A 21724-nucleotide genomic window follows, 5' to 3' on the forward strand; every position below is an offset into this window, starting at 1 on the left:
CTCTTCTCTCTTCTCTCTTCTCTCCATTTGGCTCTCTCGTTTTCTTCGCTCTTTGGCCCTGCTATCGGTCTCACAAAGGATAGAACCACGCTCGAAAATGGCGACGATGTTCGAGGACGACCGCATTGTGCTTTAAGAAAATTTACGACGTAAGTACTTATCGATCCTTCTCTTCTCTCTTCCTATGATTCGGTTTTACTCTCTTATAATAACGAAGATAGGGCGCGTGCGTGTTCGATATCACGACGTGGTTAACGTCCTTGGAAAATCTAATTTGAAAATTTCCCGAATAAATGTATGGTTGATTTTAATTTCACTCGACCGTATAGGATACACCAGGATCGTTTGTAGTCGGTTTTACGTTTGCAATTCGTAATTTGTAATTTTGCACATATCGCGTTTACCGATAAAATACATATATACGTACATACATACATATATAACGCACGATCGAATCTCCGGCCGATTACCGAAACGTAATCTCGATGTTCAAAGTTTATATTTACATTTGTCGAAGTAGTATAGCTTTGCTCGTATAGATACGGCGAAATATAGATCTTACTCTACATTCTTGTTGCAATGGCGGGCGTGAATATCCATCAAGAAATCGAACTTCGTTTGTTCGCATTTTAGTCTCTTTGCGAACGTGTTTCCGATCGGCGATCATCGATCATCATGTCATCTTGTCAACGTGTTTACGTAGTTCTTGAAGGCGTATCTTGTGTTTGCCAGAGCGAAAGAAAGACCGATTGATGTTCGACATATGACAGTGATGGATCAGAACATTATTTCATAACGTTAGATAGCTTCCAATAAATTGATCGCTATAATTATGTGTTAGATGTCTTCTTGGAATAACCAAAATCAATTACGAAGTGACTATAAGAATATTATAACAATTATACAATTTATACCTCTCGGCCGATCATCGTGTAATTAAAAACGTAAAAGAACATTGATAACACACGTATAATGTAGTATGCATAAGGGCAGTGGAAATAATTTGAAGCTGTTTTTAAGAATAAGATTAATGTAAACGATAGATTAGAAATAATAAACGCAAATAGTCGACGACGAGGAGTACGGCCAGAAATTTCGCGGTGAATTTCATCGTTCGGCAATCGAAAAGGAAAAAAAAAAAAAGGATAGGAGGAAGAGGAGAAAGAAGAGTAGTAGAAACGCGAGTAAACGTTGAAGTTTTCACGCAACAACATCGATCATTCTAGCAATAGGAGCAGCAACGTGCGGCGCATTTTACGAACGACGAAAAGCGTAAAAAATGGCGGGCGATTTTGCGAACTGTGGAATAGGGGTGAGGCAACGAGTTAAAGAGAGAAAGAGAAAGAGACGCACACAGAGAAAGAGAGAGAGAATATGTGTGTTAGAGGGTGGAAAAGGGTAGCGGATCGTTCGACGGAACGCTCGTCGGAACGCATCGATTCTCTGCCGAAAACGCTGAATTCATTGCGAATTGACGGGGGAGCCATAACTCCCGTCTCGGTTTGACATTAATGCCTCCCCTACTTCGTGCCTCGCAGATAGGCAAGGGGGTTAAGCTTACTGCGACATATTTATGGAGAGGGCGAGATGCTATCGGCTACCCCAGACTCCGAGTTTACCCGATCCGCGCACCCTTCCTACGATCTACTTCGCAATTATCGAGCTCGGCGTTAATATTTGACCCAGGGCCATCCTTCTGGCGTTGTTGTTCCTGTTCACCTTCTATCGCGAAAGACGCGACTGGTTTCGCGATCTTTATCACCTCGTTGTAAATTCTCCAACGAATATATTCGCTCTTTCAAATTCGTGACTATTGTAGAGATTTCAGACTCTTTAGGGAAGAGACGAGGAGGAGGAGGAGAAAGAAGAAGAAGATGAAGAAGAAGAACTTGGGTAATTTAGAGACGAGCCGAAGAAACAACGTTCGAAGGATCATCTTGGCGAAGGTCATTTGAACAAACGACCTTCGTTAGAGATTGGTATAAGGAATAAGAGGAGAACCTTGTGGTGGATAGTCCTTGGACGATAGTTCGTAGGAATCGCGACGGTCACGTAGGATCGAGAGAAGAGCGTTAGAAGCATAGGAGGGGTCGAGGTGCGTGTAAATTAAAGGCGTCATAGATTTTCGCGGTAGCCCGCAGGATCAGGGCCTTAGATTTGCGTCCGGCAGATTACCCCGGGGGTGAAATGGGACAATGGGCGTTAGTCTGGGCCGACGGCGTATAAATAAGGATCCCCAGGAAGCTTCTAGGTGAACGAAGAGGTGGAGGAGGAGACAGGCGGAGGAGATGCCGCTGCTCCGCTCGGTAGCGACGCGCTAGAGAAAGCCAGGCTAGTGCTGAGACTGGGCGGCCGTCCATCTTGGCCGTCGCCGTGGCGGTCCTTATCTGCGCTCACAGCTCCGCTACTAGACGTCCGGTGATCTAGGGCACTTCTCTCTCTCTCTCTCTCTCTCTCTCTCTCGCTCTCTCTTCTTGCTTCTCCTACTACCTTACGCCATCTTTCTAACCACTTCTCGTTCCACAGACGCCAGGTACCTTTCCACCTTAATTATACCAACTTGTGACTATGCAAGTCCTAACCTTCGCATCTTTTCCCCACTTTTCAAGTGGTACTGTCGCTCTCTCCTTTTCTCTCTCTCTCTTTCTCTTTTCACAGGAAAGACGTCGCTATCCAGTCATCCTTCAAAAACTTTTGAAAAAGATTTCTTCCAACTGAGAATTTTCCCCTTAGTTACGTATATTCCATTCCATATGAATTTTTCTTTGATATCGTCGACCATTATCAAGCAAGATACTGGCGACTAGTGGAACGAGATCGGAGAATAATCAAGCGTACGTTCAGTTCGTTGGTGTTACCGGAACGGGGCTTTTATTTAATGCCCTTCATACGGATCGTCGGTGGACAGGACGAGGGCGCATCTGCATTCAGATTAGCATCGGACGCACCGGCAGATATTTACGAGCCTGGCAGGACATGCCGAGTACGGCTCGGACTTCTATCTCTCTCGTGTCCTCGGACTTCAGGAGAAGGTTGGCTTTGCGGCACCGGACCTCGTACGAAACGACGACGAGAAACGACGACGACGACGACGACGACGACGACGACGAGGAACGACGACGACGACGACGACGACGACGACGACGACGACTACGACGTGGTTCTGCCAGCCATTTGCCCGACCGACCGACCGTCCATGTTTTTACGTATAAAACTGCCCTTGACCCTTCACCCGTATAATGAGCCACCGGCAATCCATTATTCATAGGATGCGTCTTGTCTCTCTGCTCCGAATCTACGCTCGTAACTTCCCCGTTACATCGTTCGCCCGTGCGATTTATTTTTTGGCGGTAGGAGGAGTGGGGTGAAAACGAGAGAAGAGAGAAAGAGAGAAAGAAAGAAAGAAAGAAAGAAAGAAGAGCGATGGGCCGAGAACGAAAGAGAACAATGGAGGGGATAAAATAGAGAAGGTACTCTCTACTCTTCGCCAACTTGATTTACGTTCTCGCGCTCTGAATAATCGTCTTGTATCGTCTTTCGAAACTTTTCCGATTAAGAATTTCTTAAAAAACGTTTCGTTCCCATCGATCACGGGTGAAAATGAATGAATGAATAAAGAAAAAAAAAAAAAATAAATAAATAAATAAATAAACAAAAACGAACGAACGAACGAACGAACGAACGAACGAACGAACGAACGAACGAACGAACAAATAAATTAATCAATCGAATAAACGAATAGAAGAGAAAGAGGATAGTTAAAAGATACAAAGTGTAGTTGTTTCGATGAAGTCGCGATAAAAACACAAGAGGCTATGGGCAATTACTTAATTTTTCCTGTAACCTAGGCCGGCCCGGTTTATTTGATGCTTGGCACTGGTTTGAGACCGCTATCCACCGGCGGAACGTGAGGTAGTTGATGATCATGAAGGAAGGGTCGTCGCGAGTAGAGGAGACAATGAACGTGTCTCGCGAGCCAAGTGCACCCCGGCACCCTCTTTCGTCCTCCCACTCGCCATGTCGCTCCCAACGTCAGTTCACATACTCGAGACCAACCCTTTTCTCTCTCTCTCTCTCTCTCTCTCTCTCTCTCTCTCCCTCTCCCCTCTCGCTCTCTCTTTCTATCTCTTTCCTTCTCGTGCTTTCTCCTTGCTGGACAATCTAGGGAATCAATATAGCACCGGACGACTATTCGCAAGCACTCCGTTCCAAGCTGCTGCTGTTACTGCTGCTGCTGCTACTGCTACTGCTGCTACTGCTACCGGTGGTACTACTACCGCTGCTACTACTTACTACTACCGTTACTACTGTTTCCAGCTGCAGCCTTGTAATTAAACCCCGTTTCTAATGTTTCAGCCAGACGATCGCAGTTATGTCCAGAGTCCGAGAAACGTTGGACCTCCTCCTTCTTTTCTTTTCTTTTTTTGTTTTTGTTTTATTATTATGCCAAAATTGCAAAGTGCTCGCTCGGTCTGCTTTAAGATGTCTCCGATATATTTTACGATTTCCTCGATAATCGAGGAAATAGGAAAGTTATCTAATTCGAGATGGAACAAGTACAAACGTGTCCGACCGAGGAACGAGATAATCCTACTAGCGATAATTTCGGTAGAGACAGATTCGAGGCGCGAAGTCTGTGTCGTTGGGTTGTCCGGAGGTAGTCTGCGGTCGTCGTGCATAATAAGACCACCCCCGGGCTACATCGGTCGATGTGGGATGTCTTCGGGGTCCCGTAACGGAGTCTCGTCACACAGTTGTCTGTGCATATCGGATGAACGGCACTCTCCACGATCTCTGGCTGGTTCTCATGAAAGCTTAATCGCGGTAGCGCGTATTTATCGAACGTCGCCCGACGCCTAGGCAGACGCGAGAAACCAGGAAGGTTCGGTGGCTTCCTTTAGACTGTTTGCAAAAGCGAAGAGGGCCCTTTGCGACCGTTCTCTATCTCTTTCTTTCTGTAGCGTCTGTTTCGTGGTAAAGACGAGAGACGAGCATTAAATATTGGATCCACCGTTGGTGTCGGGAATTATGGAGGAGAAAAAGCCCGTGTGTGGACTACACTCTCTGCATCTTCTCGCGACCCTCCAACTACGAAAGGGAAGAAGGGTCGAACGACGACGAAAAGGGAAAGAAGCATGGATGAGTCTCTCTCTTCTCGCGGGACCTTGAGACGGGAGAGGGTAACTTTTGCTCCTTTTGGGAACTCGATAGGAGAACGAAAGGAGAGAGAGAGAGAGAAAGAGAGAGAGAGAGAGAGAGATAAAGAAGGGGAATGAGAGGTTAGAGGAAGGTATAGTAGTATTCGTACCTAGACGGTTGAAACGACTCGGGAACGGTGAGGATACAGCAGGCAATTGAACTCCTTCCGTTTATTGCTTCTAATTAAACGACCGAGATATTTCTGCTACGTTTCATTAGCGTAGAGCCGAACTCAGAGCGCGACGGCACGGTTAATGCATTACCTTGCTGCCGTCGTCGCCATTGGTATTACTGTTGGTACTGGTACTGGTACTGGTACTGGTACTGGTACTGGTACTGGTACTGGTACTGGTACTGGTATTGGTACTGGTGCTACTCGCGCTGCTACACTTTATCCTTTCTTTTCTCTTCTCGAGTTCGTCCAAAGCGCAAGAAAATTTGGCCCCGCCTTCCATCGCGTACATGCCAACTCTGACTCTATCGTATCTCTCTTTCTTCGTAGCGTTCACTTTGTTCCTTCGTTAATTTCCCGTCGTCTCGTTAGCATTGAAATATCGTCCCTTCATTCACGATCAGCGTGACCCGGCTTCTGGTTCGGGTTCGACTTGGTTAATTTCAATAGAACCATCGAAATCGCGTTATACATATCTACTATCTCTCTTCTCAAAACGGTCAACCATGTATATTCGAGAAAATCAAGAAAACGGGACGGGATGTTACTTCTATAATTATTGCCACGATTCACCGAAGCGCGTCGAGGCGGTTCTTTGGGTTTCGGTCAGAAAAGCATTCTATTTTATGACACTGTTGACACATTAGTTGGACCGTCGCTCGTAGGAATTCGGATGACGCGCGTAAGTGTATTTTGTCTATCGTTCTTGGTATCATGGACTTAGTAGTCACTGCGAATATGTCATACGTCTTTCATTCCGTGCTCACCGGATAAGGTATAAATATCGATCTTTAGAATTCAGTGATGCCGTGAAGGATCGGATCGGACATAACTCAAAATGAAAGATTTACGATTAATTTCAATGTGGCGTATTATAAGTAAAGACGTTTCGTCCGATTAATAATAGACGAGTTCTCGTCTCCGTTTACTGAAGGATTTCGAGAAAGACGACGACGACGACGACGACGACGACGACGACGATGACGACAACGACATAGAAGAAGGAGGAGGAGGAGGAAAAGAAAGAAGGATCGATTCGTTGTTTGCTCGTTGAAAGAAAAAAGTGAAAGATTTACGTCTCTTCGTGTCTTCGGGATCTTCCGATCTGTTCGCACGACAAGAGTAACGAAGACGTTCTTAAGAGAAGGATGCCAAAATAAAGAAAAGGAAGAATACGGGAGAATGGGGTGAGAAAGGACGGGAAGGGAGGGGATTGGTAGGAGAACGTGACTCGCTTGCGCCAATTCTAATTTTGTGCTGGTTCGCTTAATATCTCGTCGTCGTAGCGAGAAACACGCGATAAATCTCCGGATTCATTATCATAAATTGGCTCGACGGGACCTGCACGTCGCACGGTTGATGCTGACGGCCGGCAAGCTCGTCTTAACGCGCGGGAGACGAGGAGGGTGACGTGGAGGGTGACAGATCAAAGCAAGCGGCGAGGAAGGACTTCGATTCGGTCGTTTACGCGTGCGAGCTCGTCGTAAAAACGTCCTTCTTTCGCGCTCTACCTTTTTCTTCCCTTCTCTTCCCTTTCCCTTTCCCTATCCCTTTCTCTTCTCTTCTCATCCCTTCTCTTTTACCTTTTCCCTTTCTCTTACCTTTACCTTAGCTTCTTTCTTTCTTTCTTTCTTTCTTTCTTTCTTTCTTTCTTTCTTTACCTTCTTCGAAGACCTTCGATTTATAGACTTAGAACCTTCACCATTCTCGAGTACCAGAGAGTATCTATCGAGAGTGATCTAGGGCCATTAATCTATCCCCGAGGATATTTATTTTATCTTAAAAATAGGTCACACGTTTTGTCTCAAACTAACCGTGATTTATTCTTTATAGATATATTTCATAGTGAATTTAATAATAGAATTTGTACGGTTTGCTTTAGTTCCGGGGAGGAGGAGGAGGAGGAGGAGGTGGAGGTGGAGGGGGACAGAATGAGGAGGTAAAAAAGGAAGAAAAGATTCGATATTAATTTAACATCTCTGTGATATAATAGAGAATACATACGTATTTACGTTTATTGAGAGAACATTTTTTTTTCAGTACATGTCGGACTTGTCACACACGTCGCGTCGATGTGTTTTTATTGACAATTCTGATTCTGGTTAGGATCTTCGTCGTCTAGAACGAGACGATAACAATGAAACGCGTTTTATCGGTGGATACTCGTTCGTACTACATGATTGTACCTCTCGCGTTAACCTTTCTTTTTTTCCCAGTCTAGTATGCGTGCTGGCGTGAATCTAACAGTTGCCAAGCAATAACCAACAACGTGCCCGGTTCGTGTAATTTCCCTCGACAGACGTTTCAACGTACTCGCGTTTGTCTACACGTATAGGTTGTTTGACCATAGGAAGCAAATATCCCGAGGCCTCTAAATAGACAGGCAACCATCAACGTTGCCTTCTTAATGGTCGCTAAGCTCTATACCGCTTGCGCGATACCGCGAGGAATAAAGATTAGACAGAGATTAGAAACATAAAACCATTCGCCGAGCACAAATGGCATTATATTTGCGTGGTTTATTAAAGTTACCAAAGCGTTTATGTAATTACTGGTTATTTTATATTAACGCGCTCGTGAAAGAAAACGAGAATGCTTATTAATTTTATTACCTATTTAGATTTCCTTTTTTTACCGGACGTAAACGATGTTATTCTTATCGGTCATTTCTCCTATATAATTTCATTGTATTTTATAAATATATATAGGGTGTCCAGAAAGGTTGGGTCAGTAATATTACGTATATTACTGAAGTCAGATAGATGAACATACAAACTTATGCCCAAAAATGTTTTATTGAAAAGAAATATGCTTTTAAAGATATTTATGATTTATAAGGATATATTTGAAATTAATGATTGTCGAACTCTTTCGTTTCATTTTTTTTTTTTTCGTATTATAATTCTCTTTTTTTTATCTATACATAATTGACAATGACAATTATTGTTTACAAAAGATAAACTTGGAGAGTATATTCGAAATGCGTTTACTATTATTTCCAATACAGTTGGAATATTCGAAAGAATTCGACGATCATTAATTCGACGAATGGTACTCTGCATTCTTACAGAGGAAGGAATTTTCGAACATTTCTTATAACTGCCATAACAAATTATAAATATCTTTAAAAGCATATATCTTTTATATATAGCATTTTCCATTTATACGAACTTAAAGTTTACATGAACTTTTTTCATCTATTTGATCTCAATAATACGTAGTATGAGTTTTTTAGATACCCTTTATATATAAAATATCTACATATATATATATATTATATTTTAAATTCATACAAGTATCGAAGGATCACTCGGCTACTTCGTCAATCGTTAAAAATAAGCGTGATAACGGATTTAGCAGGGACATTGTCAGCAGGATGAGCGACGGGCGCAAGTGCGAGGTATCAATCACTGGTTTCTCGAGGGCACTTCGAGCCATGCCAACAAAGAAGTCTAGAATTACGGAGTACGTCGAGCTGAATCGTCGATTGTAGAGGACGTAGTAAAACCTTCGTTCGTAGTTCTCCTTTTCCTTCTCTTAGTCGTTGATGTCGTAGTCGACAAACGTCGAGCTTCCGAGAAGATCGACGCATCTCCACGAATCTCGGAACGCTTGTCTCGTCTTAAACGAAGCTTGCCCGCTAATAGGAGAGTGATTAATTACAGTTACGCCTTGGTGTGTTACGATCTCCGTACCGCATCGAGCCCTTAATGGAAATAACTAAGTATTGTTCGGGTGCATGCCTTCCGTACGGAAACGATCCATCATGGCCCGGATAATTAGTACAGCCGTGGTTGCGCGTATAATCATCACTCGGAATAATAATGCCGCGTGGCTGTCCTCTCTCTCTCTCTCTCTCTCTCTCTCTCTCTCTCTCTATGTTTCCCCCCGCTCACTTCTCTCTCTCTCTCTTTCTCTCTCTCTCTCTCTCTTTCTCTCTCTCTTTCTCTCTCAGTTGCAGCGAGAGGTGCGAAACAAGCCGAGCATGTGCCATAAGCGACCCTCGATGCGTCCTAATCGTCCATGTGTGCGTGAAAACAGCTACAAATGTTAATACACGTATATATATATATACTATACAGATATATAATAGATATAGGTATTAACGCACTCAGGCGTGTATACGTTCTGCGTTCTCGCGACGACGATACACCGGCTAACTATCGTTCTGTCATCTTATGTAAGTCATTACGTCGGTACAGACACGAAACAGGAAGAGCTTGCCAAGCGAAAAAATTTTCGCCGATGGCCAAGTATCGTTTTTCTTTGACTAGTTGCACAAGCGTTAGCGTCAGAGTATTAAAAAAAGAAAAAAAAAGGAAGAAAAGTAAAAGGAAAAGAAAAATAATAAACAAGCTTATATCGAGTTCGTTTTCTTTGAAAATCTGTCAGGCAAGGTGGAGAATTATTACGTGGTAATTTCTCAACGAGCGTTGATCGAGAAATGATTGACTTACCTTTTAAATGTCAAAGATACGATAAGGAAATTGTAGATATTATCGTACTCGTAATTTGTAGTTCGTATTAACATCGGAAAGGTAAAGTAAGTAAGTAAATTCAATTTAGAAACGTTAAACCCGATCGTAATTATTAACTCGGAAAATTTAGCAGAATTATTATTACGTATATGAGACACTCTCTTCGTGATAAGAATAAATAGAAAGTAAAAAAAGTATATGGAGACAGAGAGACAGAAACAGAAATAGAAAAGAAAGAAAGAGAGAGAGAGAGAGAGAGAGAGAGAGAGTGAGAGAGAGAGAGAGAGAGAGAAGACGATCTTGATTTCACGTAGAAGGAGAAAGATAGAAATGCTCGTTGCTACTCGGAAAAATCTTGGTTTGCAAGGAAAGACTCGCTGGCGCAGCGGCTCGAAACTTTAGAAAAATCAATCCCTCCCGCCGCGCAGCGCCAGTGTCGGTGCAATTCATTTGCATGGGAATTGCACCCCACGGAGACGGCTGCACCCCGGTATCGATTTTAAGTGGACCGCCTGTCCCGTCAGCCTCCTGTCTCGTCTTCTCTCTTGGACAGAAGCTACTCGAAGTCGCGCAAGCGCTCTCGTACGACAAAATTCTCCTACGCTTTCCTTTCCGAGCGACGTTGAAAGAAGAAAGAGAAAGAATAGGAAGAATACGAATCGAGCGTTTTCGTTGGGCCTCGCGGGTATCGTTTCTTTCTTTTCTTTTCTTTTCTTTTTTTTTCTTCTTTTTTTTTTCTTTCGGATATTTTTTCTTTCCTTCTTTCTCGATCGAATCGATCAACCATCGACGATACGTCTCTGCTCATATTGTTTTCCAATTAAACACATTCTTCCAGATCTTTTTTTCTTCGTATAAAATAATAATCCTTTGCATATATATACCGTAACCACTTTCGGTTTGATTCATCTACGATTCTTTACGTGATAAGGGAAATATTTTAAAAACGATCGAACGTTTTATTTCCGTATTTTTCTCGTATAAAAATATCCAAGTACACGTATATACATACATACATATATATGTATACACGTCGCGTTTATCTTTATCTGAAAAATTTTCATCGCATTTCATTTCAGTGATTTTTACATTTACGACTTTTACCAAGTCAATTTAAACGTCTACTTTTATAGAGTGCCTCTACGAACGGCCGCCTTCCATCGCTGCTGACTCGGAGAAATTATAAATGAAGTTCCAAAGTATTTTCCCGTGGAAGGTCGGCGTTTTTGAATCGTACCTTTCGGATTTCCTCGTGCATAGGTGTAAAACCCGCGGCTTTTAGATAGTTTCGAGTATATCCCTTGTGGCTAGTACGTAAGGACAATAAGCCAAAAAGTTGGTAAGGCAGGTAGGTAGGTAGGTAGGTAGGTAGGTAGGTACGGCTGAAGCCGTTACCTGTTATGAAGCTCATGGGTGAAGTCAAGATTGTAATTAGCCGACACTAAGTTTTGAGGTTTCTCTTGGTATTTGTATGCGATCCTCGGCTGTTCTCCCACGTTGCGTATATACGTGCATACGTATAGTACGTTAGTAGTGTACGAACTATGGAGCATCTACAGACAGCACGCGTTTAAACGATTCCATTGGCGATGGTGAGAGAGAGAGAGAGAGAGAGAAAGAGAGAGAGAGAGATGCGTTTTCGCGAGATAGAGGCAAAATGCACGGCACGTATCAAAATTTCGTATTGCGAGTTCTCTGCCGTTTCCTAACGACCAGCTTACCCTCTTCTTCTTCCTCTCTCTCTCTCTCTCTCTCTCTCTCTCTCTCTCTCTCTCTCTCTCTCTCTCTTTCTCTTTTTCTGTTTTTTTTTTCTTTTTTTCTTTCCTTCTTTACTAACTTTCAACAAGCATTCTACGCTCTTAACATATATTCAAATCGTTTTCAATTTTAATTTGGAATCCCACGTTTCAATCGCGTACCGTCAATGAGACGATTTAATTTTTTGAAAAAATGATTTTTCTATTTGGTCAGAACGATCGAGGTCAATTGTATCTTGTATGAAGAGCTACTAATTACTTTAACTCATCGATGTTGGTGCATAGCTGTCATTCGCATTCGTTTCGGGTCAAGCGTAGTAGTTTAATTTGATCAAAAATCGGTGATTGGCAGGTAGGGCAGTGTAGATTCTACCAATAAATTAAATAATATAAAACCGAAACGCTTTCGAATCGTTATTAATTTGGAATTTTAACTTATATTACCATTGCTCTTCAAACATCGCTCGTTTTCATACGTCCGACGAGATCAACGCTTGCGCGAAGAACTAGTTTTATATATTTATTTTGTCATTTTCTCTCTCTCTCTCTCTCTCTCTCTCTCTCTCTCTTTCTCTATAGAGAAACAAAATTTCATTCAAATAATGAAATTGTAAGCATCATCGTTATTACAATAGGTATGTAATAACAAGATAAAAGAAAGCCTTCGACGTTCGAGGAATAATCGAATCTCAAATATAAATTGTCACGGAGACACACGTGTTATTTCGAGAAAAATCTTAAAGGATATTTCATTCGAAGGCATTATTTCTGATATTAACAGAAAAGATAATTTCTCTTTGGAAATATGAATTTTGATCTTCGTAGAAAGTTTGCATCTGAGTAGAAAGAGAGAGAGAGAGAGAGAGAGAGAGAGAGGGTTACGATCATCGAGAAAACGGAGTTCTACTTTACGTGAACACGCGCGTTGGGAGTTTATAAGCCGAGCGTGTCGATGAATAAATAACGACTCAGCAAACCTTTTCGGCGATAGGAGCACCGAAACGTCAGGATGGAAATTTTATTGTCAACGATCGTGGGTATCGAAGTGAATGAGTCTGAAATAAAAGAAGCGAGTCGAGTGAGAGAGGGCTGGCCGGTGGGGATGAACGGGGGTTTAGAATGGCAGTGCGCCCTCTGTCTCTGTTAATGCATCGCCTCCGGAATGGCCGATTAATTCCAACTACGGGAAGGAAGCGACTATAACTCGTCTCCGTGGAAGCATTCTTAATCCGCGCACTCTTTATTCTCAGGCACCGTTCTCTTCACCGTTTTCTCTATTTCTCTTTCTCTTACTCTTCTACTCTTTTACTCTCTTTCCCCTCTTTCCACGTTTCTCTCTCGTTCTCCTTTAGAAAGAAATCTCTTTCCTCGTCGTAGTAGTAGTAATAGTAGTAGTAGTAATACTGATAGTAGTAGTATGGAAAGGACCGTGGCGTAGCCGTTTCTCTGGTGTTTCGGTTTTAGAAGGAGCCAGGACTTTGCTGCCAGAGGAGAAATACACTTCGCTTCTTCGTCGAAGAGAAAGGCTCGCTATTTTATGGCCGAGCAAGTGCACTTCTTATTAGGATTCTTTCGAAAGCGGTTTATCGGGAACGACATGCCTCTGTCCACGCTTTTACCCGAGATATATATTTTCTGTATCTTGCGGAACGTCGAATTTACGCCACCGAGGGTAAAAGAGAGAAAGATGGTTAGACAGACAGAGAGAGAGAGAGAGAGAGAGAGAGAGAGAGAGAGAGGGGAGAGACTAAAGGGATGAATATTTATCAGGCAGAAAAACTTTTTCCCGGCAATTATCAATGCATTAATTACGCCTTTTACCCGTTTGTTCGGATGAATTTAGAAAACGCGAGGTCTACATTCCGGCACTTCATTCTCGCCCACATTTTTCACTCGGGTATAGAGTGGGAGAGAGAAGGGGATTGGGGGATGAGCTTTAGAAAAGGGGTAGACACGGACGGAAACGAAGTTCGGCGAAACACGTACGGCAATTATAGTCGGCCATCCCCGGGAAAATAGAGGGGTTTCTATCCCGCGATTGTTATCTACACGTGTTGTTTATTGATTGTCTCGTTGTCTCGAAGCAAACCTGGAACGTACGTCGCGCGGACTAAAAGCGCGGCTGGTGGTAATTGCCAGTGGCGAGAAGAGGCGTAACAAAATGTACGTTCCGCGCGTGTATTCGAAGAATTAAATTCCCGAATGGATTAAAGCTAAGCACGGGGAATCCGTAGGTACGTATGCAAATTTCGTTCATAAACGTTGCACGACGCCGGCGAGAGTTTTGTTAAGATATCTTTGCACGCAAAAACCTTCCTTCCGAGGCCGTTATCGTTACTACGTTATTCAGGTTCGTTGCCAGCATTACTATTGTTCCTTGAAGAAGTGCCTACCGTCTATCGCGCCATTTTCATTTTCCGTCTTAAGCGGAATAAACGGAATGAAGTGTTTATTTCGATTTAAGGAATATAATAAGTACGAATACTTTTAGTTAAAGGAACAGTTTGAATAAGATAAATAAATTTTCAGATGTTAATATTACTTCGTACGGAAAAATAAGATTTCCATTAGGCAAACGTTCGTGTGAAACTTTTGATGAAAAAGTCGATATATATAGAGAAGGGATAGATCTTACAAAAACGATCGACGAAATTCCAGGGAGTACCGAACGATCTCGACGGGAGTTCTCTATCCAATTTTCTTTGCATGATCCCGCGATGAACGGCGTGTATCAGGAGACTCTTGCGAATGGCGAACGAAAGAAAATAGTCGATGGGATGGATGATCGGGGGTAGAAAGGGCGAGAAAGAAAGAGAGAGAGAGAGAGAGAGAGAAGGCTAGAGGTTGCTTCTCCACACTCTTCATCCAAATCGACGAGTCCAGGCAGAGCGGCGAATTCCTCGGAGAAATCTTCGCGGTGTTACATCATCCGCGTGCTTCCCGTACAGGCAACGAATTTGTTTCGCATTGTGCAACCTCGAAAAATGTTTGAGATACTTTCGCGTCTCGATGCACAGCGCGAGGAAATAAAGAGGAAGTTCGACAAGAGGAAGTCGCGTCCAGACTTCTTTGAAAAATTCTCTCCTGGGAATCAGTGACTCGAGTATGGAAGAAGACTAGGTACGATGATTCGAGTCTTAGTCAACTTCTCGATCCACTTCATCGGAGCTTTAATCGGTGTTCTTGTGTCAGCAATCGATGCTGCTTTCTTCTTACGACACGTTGTGTTAGAAGATGCCTTAGCTTGTATGCACGTTGTATCGAGCATATAGGAGAGAAAGAGAAAAAGAGAAAGTCGGAGGAAGATCCAGATGGAGAAAGAGGGAGAGGAAGAGAGAGAGAGAGAGAGATATACGGAGAAAGAGAGAGAGAGAGAGAGGGAGAGAGAACAGCCGACAGCGTGTACGGCGTTAACGGGCTGCCATTTTCGATAAGAGGCGTTGCAAGGACGACACTGATCGCGTACGACGTGTAGGCAAGCTGCTCGTAAAGTGTTTAGTTGAGGGGAAGGTAGAGCTGTATAGGAGGGAGGAGGAGATCTCGTAGGAACGGGGTAGATGAGTTAAACTACACGAGGTCTGACGGTAATAATTGAGTGCCGCTCTGTCTAGTTAGCACTTCGTGCCACCGGCTGGCTCTCGTCACTTTATCGACTAAACGACAGCGATGCGTGACAAATCCATCTTGTCTTAACCGCCGACGCCGAAGCGATTATCGACGTTACCGTGAGGAGGAAGCGCCAGACTCGCGACATTCTGAAGATGTGTCGATGAAAGGAATAGGCCTAACTCGAGGCATCGGGAACGATCAAAAAACGTCTTAAAAGCTACTCCGGCTAATCTTCTCGTCTTTGCAAATAATTTGTTAAGAATCGTTAAAAGAAGAAAAAAAAAAGGAAGAAAGAAAGAAGAGTCAAGAAAGTATTTACTTCGTTTTTATTCATTAATCATTTCTTTGTAAGATGTACGAAAAATTCATTACGAATCATTTCATTTATTTCGATTGGGAATCGCAAGGTATGATATTATTTACATCCATTTTATATCGTTAATGTTCTATTTCTATTGAAAGTATCTATCGATCGCAGAAAAATATGGAAAAAGGCGCGAGAACTCGGGGATGGGGTGAGGGTGAGGGGAACGGGAATGCTCGGTGGTGCATCCGTCTCCGTTAGGTTCGGTGAAGCTGTTCTTGCGACTAAACAGCGCCGCCGTTGCAAGGAGAAAGATTTACGCGACTCGTCGGCAAGTGGCGGTAGTAGAGATATCAGACGCAAAAGGGAGGAAGTGTCTGGCTCGTTTGTCTCATGCACTTTTTCGGAATCTCTCGGCTCCTTCTACGGGATTCAGAATCAGTAGAGAACTAGTAGAGGATGGTTTGGGGAGAGTGAAGGGGTGGGAGAGCTAACGGGGGAAGGGGGGAAAAGGAAGAGGATAGTTAACGGGCTCAGAAACGCAAGAAACGCAAGCAGACGAATGGTAGTCGGCCAAGATCCGGTGAGTTTGGCTCTCGAGTGAATAATTAAATTACGCGAGTGAGAGATCCCGCGATGGGGCGAAGAAGGTGGTGTAAGGTGGTGGGACTGAAAGGGCAAGATGAAGAGAGAGAGAGAGAGAGAGGGAGAGAGAAAGGGGAGGGGAGAAAGGGATGCTGCCTGCCTGTTCGTTTGCTGCTTGCTTGCTTGCTTGCTTGCTTGCTTGCTTGCTTGCTTGCCTGCTTGGCTGCTCGAGGATCGAGAGCGCGCCTTGGAGGAGGCTCAAAGTTGAAATTTCACGCGCCATTGTTCGATCCTCCCGCCGAAGGAATAGGAGTTAGAAGCATTTAGGGAGCGAGGCACGGGGCGGTGAATTACGGTCGTAGATACGGTGAGACGTGGCAGAGAGAAGGGTGAAGGGAGGAGAACGAAGGGACGCCAGGAGGTGGGTGGACGAAGGTGGAATCACTGAAGGAAGAGAGAGAAAGGGATGGAGATAGATAGGAACCATGGTAGGGAAGTAAAGGCGGAGGGCTGCTGGGTCTGAGACTTTAATTCCGGGCTACATTCGCACAGGCCACGCGCTTCTTCGGCCTAAACGACTTCGATTTCGAGTTGGCCGCGGTGAAACGAGATTAATCGCCCTTCCTTTGTTCTCCTTACGTGAACTCCTTCGCGTCGCGCTCTTCGGCCCATCGGCCAAATCTTTCGATCGTTAAGACCGACCCTTCGACTCGGTGACGATCCTCGAAAGGGTCGATAGTTCTCGCTGGCCTATGCGTTTTTTTCTCTCTCTCTTTCTCTCTCTCTCTTTTTCTCTTTCTCTTTTTGTCTATCTCTCTTTCCCGATAAACCTCGAAACCTTCTTCTTGGCCTCTTTAGCGAAGATATTAAACCGATAAAGGTCAAATCTTTTTGTCCCCTTCTTGATTCTACAAGAAAATTTATACGAAAAGATTTATACGTCGAACGTGGAGAAAAGCGAGTATTAAAACTAAATGCCGGACATTTTCTTCGTTGGTTGTGGAACGAAGGACCTAGATCTCTCTCTCTCTCTCTCTCTCTCTCTCTCTCTCTCTCTCTCTCTCTCTCTCTCTCTCTCTCTTATTCTCTCTAATACCTTGCTGAAAATTTCGTAGCATCGCGTTCTGTCACACACAAGCTGCCGTTTTGGCAATGCAAATGCTATCGTCGTATATATTGAAAAAGAGGAAAGAAAGAGAGAGAGAGAAAGAGAGAGAATGATGCGTGCGCCCAGAAACGAAGATGCGAATCGAAAGACTGAGGAGAAGGAGGAGGAGGTAGAATCGTAGGAGGTGGGAGGAGAGATTTGGAGAAGCGAAGAGTATAGTAGAAGGAAGTGGAAGAGTAGGAGGAGGAGGAGAGAGAAAGAGAAGAAGAAGAAGAAGAAGAAGAAGAAGAAGAAGAGAGAGAAGAAGAGGGCCCGCATTCTCGGAGATTATCGTGCTCGCCATCAGCGTATCACGGCGTCACAGGACAAGATTTATATGTAGAGTTTATTGTCGCTGAGTCCGCCCTACTGCGTTTTATGGATGTTTTTCGAAGGAGCGCTGCCGCCCGCGTGATCTATCGCGGCACCCTCACCCTTCCAGCCCCCGCCACCCTCACCGACAGCCTCCCTTCTTTCTCTCCTTACCCTTCTCCTCCTTCTCCTTCTCCTCCTCCTCCTCCTCTTCCTCTTTCTCCTCCTCCTCCATCTCTTTCTCTTCTTCCTCCCTTTTCGTGCTCCTTCCACTTTCTCTCCTTTGCTCTGATTCGGCACACTAGGGTGGTAGCACGTCCTCGTCGGTGGAGGGAGACGCAGAGGATTCCTAATGAACGCCACAACCGAGTCTCTTCCTTTGCTCTTTCTCTTTTCCCTTCTCCTTCCTTTTCTCTTCTCCCATTCCTCGTTTCTTTCTCCGCTGGTCTTCCAACTGTTACCGTAGCCAACGCCGCGTTGCTCGTTCCACACATTAACGCGAGATTTATACCGCGGAATCCTAGACGATATCGCATTTACATTTTTGTCGCATCTCTATAAACCACCTTAGCTAGATATACTCCTCGTTTGCTACCCTCTTGGCCTTCCTATCCTTACTACCGATCGATCAATTTTAGATGTCGTAATTTTTCAAGTAATAATATACCGTGATGAATTTTTATGTTATTAATTAAACGAATAATGTACATATTACGATAACCGAAGAATATACATACTTATATATATATATATATATATATATATATATATATATATATGTATATTTAATATGGAACTGCAAATAGCTGTATATAAATACTTGGATCATTCATCAGTCCTATCGACGTCACGGTCGTTCATCCATCGTATAGAATCGATTGCCACCCATCTATATCTACAAGAGACACGATATAGGACAATATAGGGTAGGATATAGGGATATATAGGGATATGTGAGGATGCATACGATATAGGTCTGCGCATACGAGAGAGTTAGAGATTTGGAGGACGCGCGAGAGAGCGATCCTGTCTTCGGGATGTGCGAACGCGACGCGACGGCGAGCGACCTCGATTCCCCATAAACACGTGAACGGGAGAGGGAGATACATGGCGGCAGTATGTTACACGTGTTACCGGCCAGCACGTACGGGTTACGTCCGGCAGTCAATCGCTCTAATACTCGCACCGAGTGCGCCTCGGTGTATACAGCTGTCGGTGGCGATGCTTGTGCGCGCTGCGCTCCGATACCTATATTTCTATCCCTCTCTCTCTCTCTCTCTCTCTCTCTCTCTCTCTCTCTCTCTCTCTCTTCTTCCCTCTCCAACGACCATGCACGATCTCTCTCGTTGAGGCTCTCCACCTCGCTTCGCAGGAACTACATCACCAAGTGATTACCTCGGCCTCGTCCTCTGCACCCTTTCTCTACTATCGCCACCACCACCATCACCACCACCACCACTACCACTACCAACAACAACAACAACACCACCGTCATACTCTACTGCATTCGTCCTCCTCTTCTTCCTCCTCCTTTCTCCTCGCCCTCTCCGATCGTTTTCTGCTTCTCTGCGGCGTGTTACCAAACTTCAGCGGGTAAACCGAGTCACCGTGCCGAAAAAAATGCTCTTTCCTCCTGTACTTTCTCGTCCATCGTTCCGTCATGATTTATCGTCTATGGGACGAGAGAGATCGCTTTGAATTCACGCGTTCGTGAAAATCGCCAGGTAGATAGATACATATGTACGTAGACAGACAGATAGATCGATAGATAGATAGATAGATAGATAGATAGATAGATAGATAGATAGATAACTCTAGAAGTCGTTCTTTTTTCTTGGCTCTTTCGCTTTTTGTAATTACTAAGCGATTTGTTTATTCTTTATTTCGTACAGGGAGATTTCTTAAATACTTCTCGTCATTCTTTTTGTTTCCCTCTTTTTTTTTTTGTTCTTTTTCTTTCAGAAATTCGACGTCGAGAAAAAAGCAACCTCCGTTTTTCGTTTAATCAAAAATATGTAGGTAAGTATCTTCTGTTGCTTTAAGTCAACCAAGTAAACCGTGCCACGTGCAAAAAACGTACACGACGAGATCGGGTCGACGTAAAGCTAAATTTAGATTCAAAGGTAGAACTGCTGGACGACGTCGCTCCTGGAGGTTCTTACGCGCGCGTGAATCTTGAACTCGTGACATTCGTAGTCCAATTAAGACTACTTTCATCGGCGAGGCATGGATTACTCACTCGACCCCCTTCCCCGGCAGTACGGCAGCCTTATTATGCGTGTTTAACAAAGCTGAGCTGATTATATCAATAAATTAAGGAAAGCCGTACAAGCTCTTTCCTCTCGTAGCGTTTCCTACTCGCGGACGAGTAGTCAAGCTACGACGATGAAAATGGTAGTAGTAGTGGTGGTGGTGGTGGTAGTGGTAGTGGTAGTGGTGGTGATGATGGTGATAGTGGTGGTGCAGTAAACCCCCGTATGGGTATGGTCTACCCCCGTATGGGTAGTCCCGGAGCTGCTTTACCAAGACGTACATCACCGACGTCCAGCTCGCTCCGCCCTGAATTATGCTCGACAATTATACCTATCTGGCCGTGCGGTGGGCGTTATTATCATATTATACCACGTTACCCCTCTCTAGCGCCTTTAACGTTAACCTAACTCTAACGGACGAAGAAAGAAAACATTTCGATTCGTTCTCATCTTTTTCTCTTCCTTCTTTCCAAATGCATACGTACTTACGTATCGTTCGATCGAACGGATAACTTTATGATATTATTTCAAGTACTTAAGATCGGTTCCCCCATAGCCAAAGTTAAAAGGGGAAAACGTTCTTTAGGAAAGTATAAAAATGGTCAAGCCAGAAAATCTGAACTATCGGGAAGCAATGATTTTCAGAGTCCGATTTCTTTTGATAGGACGGAAGAAAAGGAAAAGACGTAGGACGACGAGGGGTCTCGTAGAAGGGAGGGGGTGAGAGGTGCACCGAGCTCGAACTGTTCGATCGATCGACGCGTGTCCCTCTCCGTGTGGCAATCGGGCCTGGAGCCAAAGCCCGTGCTCTGCGGGACGGCCGTGAAAAATCCCTGAATTATGATAATGGCGGCGACATAATGCGATCCAATGAGGCAATCAAGGGGCGGCAGCGGCAGTGGTGGTGGTGCCGGTGGTGGCGATCGTCGGTCGACGGTATCGATGGCCGATGTTGGTGTGCTACGCCGAGGGGTGGAAATAGGGAATGGAAGGGGGTGAAAGCGCGAGTTACGCAAGCCGGCTCTCGTATTAGTGTTACCGGCCACCGAGCCGAGCCGAACGAGCAACCGGGCGATCTATGTGCCGGGGACGATACAGTGCGTGTACCAGGTATAATTGCCGTTCGTGGGCAGCAGTTGCTCTAGGAGGACCAGTTTCCATCAATCAGCACGGCTAAACGGCCGCTTGCGAACGTGCACGTACGCGCACAAAAGCTCTTCTCACTCGACCGATTCCAATTCCATCGACGAGAGTCCGATTTTACCACGGACTACTTTCCTTCCTTTCGATTTCTTTCTTTTCGTGTAATTTTCTGGAGAGGATTAAAAGATAGAAAAAAAGAGAAAAGGTAAAGAGGAACGAAAAAAAAAAAGAAAAACGAAAACGAAAAAGATATCGATCCTACCGCGAACCGAGGATTTTAATTTCGCCGTATGTAATCTAACAAAAATTTTTCCCCAAAAAAAAATATCCTTTCCCGTGGTTACCCGCGGAATCATCTCTCATGATTTGCTACTTTATAATTGAAATAATGATACGCGATGGTTATTAGTGGGCATTCGTTCGCTTAAACGAGCGCATATTTATTATCTTTTAAATTATATCTCGGGGGTTGTTTTACCGTAAATGAGTCCCAGAGTACGTTCCGATGCATTTTATTTCATATTTCTAATTATTAGTAATGTACATCCTACGCGATACGAGTACCTAAATGCGCTCGCAATTAAAATGCGCAATTCGTCGTTACGTTAATCCAAAATATTACGAATACACATATCGATATTAGGGGAGGGAAGGGGTGGGGAAAAGAGGGGAAGGAAAAAGGAAGGTCGCTCGGCATAATGGAGTTCGACGCTTTTGTTTCGGTAGTAACGTTAATTAAAAAAATTGCGGCGATAGAATTATCCCG

At 44.1% G+C, this 21724-nt stretch overlaps 1 long non-coding RNA gene across 1 annotated transcript in view; it reads left to right on the top strand.

Moving 5' to 3' along the window:
- Positions 1–19787, top strand: part of LOC122636597 — a 104685-nt gene extending 84898 nt beyond the window's left edge. Inside the window, exon 3 of the long non-coding RNA XR_006328993.1 lies at positions 19526–19787. This is a non-coding gene — a long non-coding RNA (uncharacterized LOC122636597). The remainder of the gene's footprint in view (positions 1–19525) is intronic.
- The last annotated feature ends 1937 nt before the right edge of the window (positions 19788–21724 follow it).

Source organism: Vespula pensylvanica, chromosome 22, assembly GCF_014466175.1.
Source record: "Vespula pensylvanica isolate Volc-1 chromosome 22, ASM1446617v1, whole genome shotgun sequence".
Taxonomy (NCBI): domain Eukaryota; kingdom Metazoa; phylum Arthropoda; class Insecta; order Hymenoptera; family Vespidae; genus Vespula; species Vespula pensylvanica.